The sequence below is a fragment of the Mesitornis unicolor genome, unplaced genomic scaffold (genome assembly GCF_000695765.1).
Source record: "Mesitornis unicolor isolate BGI_N332 unplaced genomic scaffold, ASM69576v1 scaffold32199, whole genome shotgun sequence".
NCBI classification, from domain to species: domain Eukaryota; kingdom Metazoa; phylum Chordata; class Aves; order Mesitornithiformes; family Mesitornithidae; genus Mesitornis; species Mesitornis unicolor.
Genome location: NW_010205762.1, coordinates 3584 through 9872, shown reverse-complemented (window position 1 = coordinate 9872; position 6289 = coordinate 3584).

Sequence of the window (6289 nt, the reverse complement as noted above, 5' to 3'; positions counted from 1 at the left end):
TGCTGAGACCTTTACAGTGATCCTAGAAGGACCACGTTACCATTCATGGTGCAACCAGCGGAGACAAATTCAAAGTGAAGAGGATGCTTGTGACCTCCATTGTGTGCCCGCAAAGCAGATAACTCTGGTTTTGCTTCTCACATCTTTCTTGTGGCCATATAGGGTTGTGCTTGAGGCAGAGCCTGGGTCGCCTGTCTTGGAGGAGCGAAGCACACCTGAATGTGCGCTGCTTGTCCTTCCCTCCAATAAAGGCTTAAAAACCTCAGGCTGTGTGTTTGTATTGATTTGAATCCAACAAAAATGAGGTATCCTTGGCTGCAGCTTTATCGCACGCCAGGAAGCCAAGTAATTTGGAGGTGTTTATCACTGGCACTGGCACTGGCAATGGTAGATCCTCAAGCAGGGCTGGGGAAATGAGGCTGGCTGAGGTTTTGGGAGAGCTCTGCAAGGAAACAACTCTAGCTGGAAAGAAAAGCTTGGATGTACTTGGTTTTTTTAACAAGATAATGACTCACAATGTACTTTCATTCACTTTGACTCCTCACTACAGTGCTACAAATACCCTGTATCTGTCTGTCTGAAACCTGCAACAGCAAATAATTGGTCTCTGGGGTGAGGACAGCCCCAGACCCGCTGCCTTCTGACTCTTGAACCTCTTCTGCCCTGGCTGAAGGCTTTGACCTGAGAGCACACGACCAGGACATCGTTACGGGCTCTCACGTAACCTTGGTGGCCTCTTCCACCAGCAGCACTTCACAGCCCCAGAGCTCCTCCTGCAGCTGTGTGCCTTTTGGTCCTCCTAATATTTGTCTGCAAACCTGCTTCTCACTTTTGCAAGGTTGTCATGCCCTCACCTGAACCAGTAAACCCCAAAGCCAATTGTTTCTTCTATAGGTGAAGCTCAGGATGGAGCTGAAGGGCTTTCACCAAGTGGGCATGGCTGGTCAAACCGCAATGGCATCTTTTTTTAGCCTTATTTTAGCCTTGGGTATTGCTCCACTACCCCTAGGGTACCACCCCTCAATGGGTGGAAGGGGAAACTGGCATCTCCTGATTCCCCTCTGGGTTTTAACACCATCTCTCCGCTCAACAAGTTCTGGTTCTACCACAGCAGAAAACACAAAAACCCAGCAAAGAAAATGGTAATGAAGGCTAAAAGCTATTTTGTAATGCTGGATTTCTTTTTCAGGGTTGATTATGGGTGTTTCCTATTCAACAGGGCAAGTTCCAGATGATTTCTCCCCAGTCAGCATCACTTTAAAGTCTTCAGTGCTCTGTGGCATCAAGGGGAGCTCTGAGTGTCTAAGAATGGGAACCATCATCCCATCTACCACAAGCCTGGGCAAAATGGAGCTTTCTCTCCAGTTAGCATTTGGTAGAGGCACTGGGAAGACACAAAATTGCCTGGAGGTTCAGAAAGCATTTCTGCCTCTTGCAGCTTCAGTGGGAAATGGACCTGGCTGGCAAATCCCCCCTAATCTGGGTCTCAGTGCTGGCAAAGGCACCCTGCCTGCCAAAACCCCACAGGGATTCCTCAAACGAGGGCTGGACATGGCCAACACAAACTGCCCGTGGCCAGCACCAAACAGCTCTTGCTCCATCCGGTAATTTCTTACTTTTAATTAGCTCAGTAAAAAATATAAGCAAAAGTGATTAGGTTGCCTGATCCCTTTCAATCACGCAGGGTTCGTGTTTCCCACTCGAGCTGCAGTCGTGCCGCTAAACGCAGAGGAAGCCCCTAACCAGGGTGAAATGGATAGAAACCAGCAAAGTGCTCCTGTTTGCTTTTTAAAATTAATGTATTCCGAACTAAAGGGGTTTCTTCTCTGGGATTTTGATTCTCTCAAGCTTCGTGGTCGAAATGAGGCCACCCGTTTGTTGGCAGCTCTGATTTCAGACCTGTGGGCAGCGATGACGCAGCACAGAGGATGGACAGACAGACGGTCTGCCCAGCTCATGTTCCCCAGGAGGTTTCCCCCGCTTTGCAAAGCAGAGCTTTTAGGGATGCAGCAAAAGCAGTTTCTCTGTCGCGTGCAACTGAATCAGCAGAGAAAACAAAGCCCAAAAAGATGAGATATTTTTTCCTAGGTTATTTAAAACATGGCTTGTTCCAGTTGTATTCTGTAGCCAACAACAAGCAGCACAAGCAGCATGCAAATGTGCCTTTTCACGTTCTATTTTCTGGCTCCTCTTCTAAACAGAAACACAGAGCTCCTTGCACGTCTATTCTCCAACCGTGTGGCTTATTTTATTTTGCAATGTGGCTTGAAAGTTTTCTGCTACATAAGGAAAAATCGTGCTCAAAGCCTAGGAGGGAAAAACCCCACAGAAATCCTCAAAAACATGGAAAAGTAAATAACAATTAAAACCAGACAATGCGGCTGCAAAAGGAAACTGAAGTGGCCGGGGTGCATGGATCCAACTCTGTAACAGGTATTCAGATTTGAAATATCCAAATGGTTCAATATTGAGATGGTGTGGGGTGATCAGAGGGGGGTTCCTGGTGTGAGTGAGTGCTCAGAGGGGGCTTGGATCCCCTGGGAAGCTCCTTTGGGTAGAGGACCAGGATGTCTATTCCCTTTCCCTTTTCCAGTTGAGCTTTTCCTGCCTCTTTCCTTTCAAGTCACAGGGTTGGAGCACTCCTGATCCCCCCCGGTGCCTACAGGTCCTCTGGGACCTTCCCTCCCGCCTTGACAGCCCATCTCCACTTCGACTGCCCCAGAGGGAAATTAAAATGTCTACATATCGTAGAATCATAGAATGGATTGGGTTGTAAAGGATCGTAAAGCTCCTCCAGTCCAACCCCCCATGGGCAGGGACACCTCCCACCAGACCAGGTTGCCCAAAGCCTCGTCCACCCTGGCCTTGAACACTGCCAGGGAGGGGGCATCCACAGCTTCTCTGGGCAACCTGTGCCAGTGTCTCAGCACCCTCACAGGAAAGAATTATATTCCTTATATCTAATCTAAATCTAACCTCTTTCAGTTTAAAATCATTACCCCTCATCCTATCACTCTTTATCCTTATACAAAGTCTCTCCAGTTTTCTTGCATCACACACATCTCTGGGAGGTTTTCTTCAGCTGAGGCTCAGCTTAAAAAAAACCAACCAACCAAAACCCGAAAATAGAGACTTCTTCTCAGTAGGAGCAATTTTCCGAGCCAGGTGAATGTCCCCAGGAGAGTTTTTCGGCACAAGTCTCTCCTCTTCCCACCAAACTTCATTCCACCTGCCTGGGCTATTTTGGGTTGCAGAGCTGCTGGGAGGAGGCTTTTCAAGCACTAAAATGCCCAAATCCCCATTTCACTTATCCTGAGTTGAGCTAAACCTTTCAGCAACCTTTCCACCTCATTAAGTGCTGTGGGAATGGTGGGGGAGGATCTTTTCCCTCATGCCCAGCCTGGGCTTGCAGCACACTCTGCCTGCCACCCCCTTCTCCCAATGCCAAAATCTTGCCAGCAAAGCCCGGACATGCCTGCTGATAGGGGATTTTTAATTTTCCTGCTTTCAAAATGAGCAAATGAAGAAGCTGGGGACAAGTTTCAGGTCCTGCTGGGGTTGTGGGGCCCCTTCAAGTAAAAATCACCTTGGAGTGAATGAGATTGGAGCATCCATTGCCAGATGGATACTTCCCTGCTTAGGCTGTTGTTTCGAGGTGGGAGAAAGCTTTTTGGGACTTTGTATGGATTGTTTCACCCCATGGGATGAAGTGGTCTGGAGAATATAATCACTGCACAGTGTTTAACACCACTTGGGGCTTTACAAGCCAGGCTCTTCTCCGGCTTAGTCTCAGGACAAACAGGAGCCAAAACAAAATCTTTTTGACCTTTGGCTAAAGATGCAGAGAGGACAAGCCAATGAGCCTGAGCATTTGCAATGTAAAGTCTTAAATAAGGAATTCACTCCAGTGTCAGCCCTTATTTCCTCATCCCAGCACCCTGGGGAGCATCTGCAGGGACTTCTCTATCTACAGTCTTTCACTATCACCCAACTGGAAAGAACCAGAGATGCAGCTGGGGTTGCTGCTATCCCCACTGGCTTCACTTACTTTTTCCTTGAACATGAAACAAGAGAAACACAAAAAAGGAACAGGAGCAGCAATGACAGAAGATGCAGATTCTGGTTGTGGTGGGGAAAGATCTGCAAAATCCTGTCAGGAAGAGGGATTGCATAGAGAGTGGGGTTTGTGGGAGCTGGGAACGATGCCTTTTTAGCTATGTGTGGGTCTATGGACCAAGCTTGGTCTGCTCAAGGTCATGTTTAAGTTCCAGGGGTTAATAAAATCATCATGGCCCATGGGATCATGGGTGGCTGCTACAATGCGAAGCTCATCCCCATGTCCGTGGTGTCCCCCAAAGGGGTGACAGCCCGTCCTTCCATGGTTTTGTCCCCCGTGAGTGTTATGGATTCAAACACTGTGAGAAAGGAAAAGAATAGGAGCACAAAACCTGCTTGATCATGTTCTTTTACTCAGAAATAGGCTTGTGTGATATGTGGCCATGCTGGCAAGTTTAGGGAGTACTGAAGGGTCAATGTTTTTTGGAAACCATACAAAGTTTGCTGTTCTACACACCATTCACCTTTATCTTCAGAGAACAAGGATGCAGCCAGAGATGCAAACCTATTTCTTCCCAAAGGCTGTTGAGAAGTGGAATATCCTTACAGGAAGATAACATTCCACTGCTTGTCCAAGATCAGAGAAATAAAATGAAGGGACGAGGTCCCTCTTCAGCAGGTTCCTTGTCTTTTCTTACTAATTTCACTGACTGATAAAAATCCCTATAGTTTCTAAGTTCAGGGTTGTATGGGAGGCATTTACTGAATGGGCAGAGTTTGCAGATTCTGTGCTATATAAATTTTTTCTAATTGTAAACAGACAGCAGCTGAATCTAGAAAATTAAAGGAATGGGGGCAGGATCCCAGCCCTTCCCTCGCACAGTGTTTGTCCAGGCTCCCTACTCTTTTCTCCCACTTAGCATTAATTGACCTAAAAGGATGGTGTTTTTTTTTACTGTTTGCCTTGGGCTATCAGTCCTCCTTCAAACCAATGGCTCTGGAGGAAATCACGGGCTGTTATCCAGCTTTGATTCTTTCTCTCTTAATTTCCTCCCATCACAAGTTCTATTACTTCACTCTTAATTAAACTCCTTAAATTGCCCTAAATAGCTCTTCTTGTCCTGTGTTTTTTATCTGACTGGGGGTCAGAGTTGCTAATGTGATGAGGTGAGGGGTTTTGAAAGAGGAGAACCAGCACCTGTCCATTCTCATAATTTGGAACAATTTATGTGTTTCATTTAAAACAAACAAAATTTCATGTGTATATATATGTATATATATATATATATGTGTATATATATATGTATAGATATATAAATCTTGGAGGACTGATCTACATTCCTCTTCTACGTTTCCAGACTAGACTAGAATTTGCAACCACTTGAGCACCAGGAGAACAAATCCCCACCCGCAGGTTCCCCATTGAGATGTTTTGCTCATCTCCCCAGATCACATGTGGGAAATGAGGAAATCCTGTTTTGCGAGGGTGAGTTAAACCCTGAGCGGCTTCTGAGAATAAACTCAGAACTGTTCCAGAAACCTGGTAGCCACAGTCTCTGATTCAAAGAAATTGGATCTATACAGAACAACATAATTAATTCACTTAACGAAAGTAAAGTAGATAAATGGGTGATAAAAACAGGTCTGAAGGCTGATTCTGCAGAGCTTTCCTCAAGAAGACACTGCTAGCTTTTGCTACCAGAACCCAATGGGTATAAAAGGGATGGTTTTGTTGAACCATTCTCCGTTATTCAGACTCTTGCTGAATATTCTGCCTAAGCACATTTCCTCCTTGCAAGCGCTCTTGTTGGTTGAATATCCCAGGGCTCTTGCCAGCCTGATATTGTTCTTGGTCTCAGCAATAGCCTGCAAAAAGCCTTCTGACAGCCTGTTGCCAGAAGCTGAAGAGGTACTAAATTAGCCAAAGTTTGAGAGCTAAAGGGCTTTTTTAATTAGCAAGAGAGCCTTGAACACAGGGTCAGACCTCTGCATGCAGTGCTCTCTGCCAGTCACATCCTGCTTAAATGTTTTATAGATTGATTTGGTAAAACTGATAGAGACCTCCAGGTTGGAGGTCTTTGCATGTTGCAAATGTCCAATCAATTCTCAATTGCATGTCTGTCAGCTACAGCTAATTTCTGTTATCAACAGATCTTTGAAGACCTCATGATCCTCCTCTCTAATGAAATATGGTGGCCTACAGCTCTCCCATCCGCTACAACATTGCCCAGGA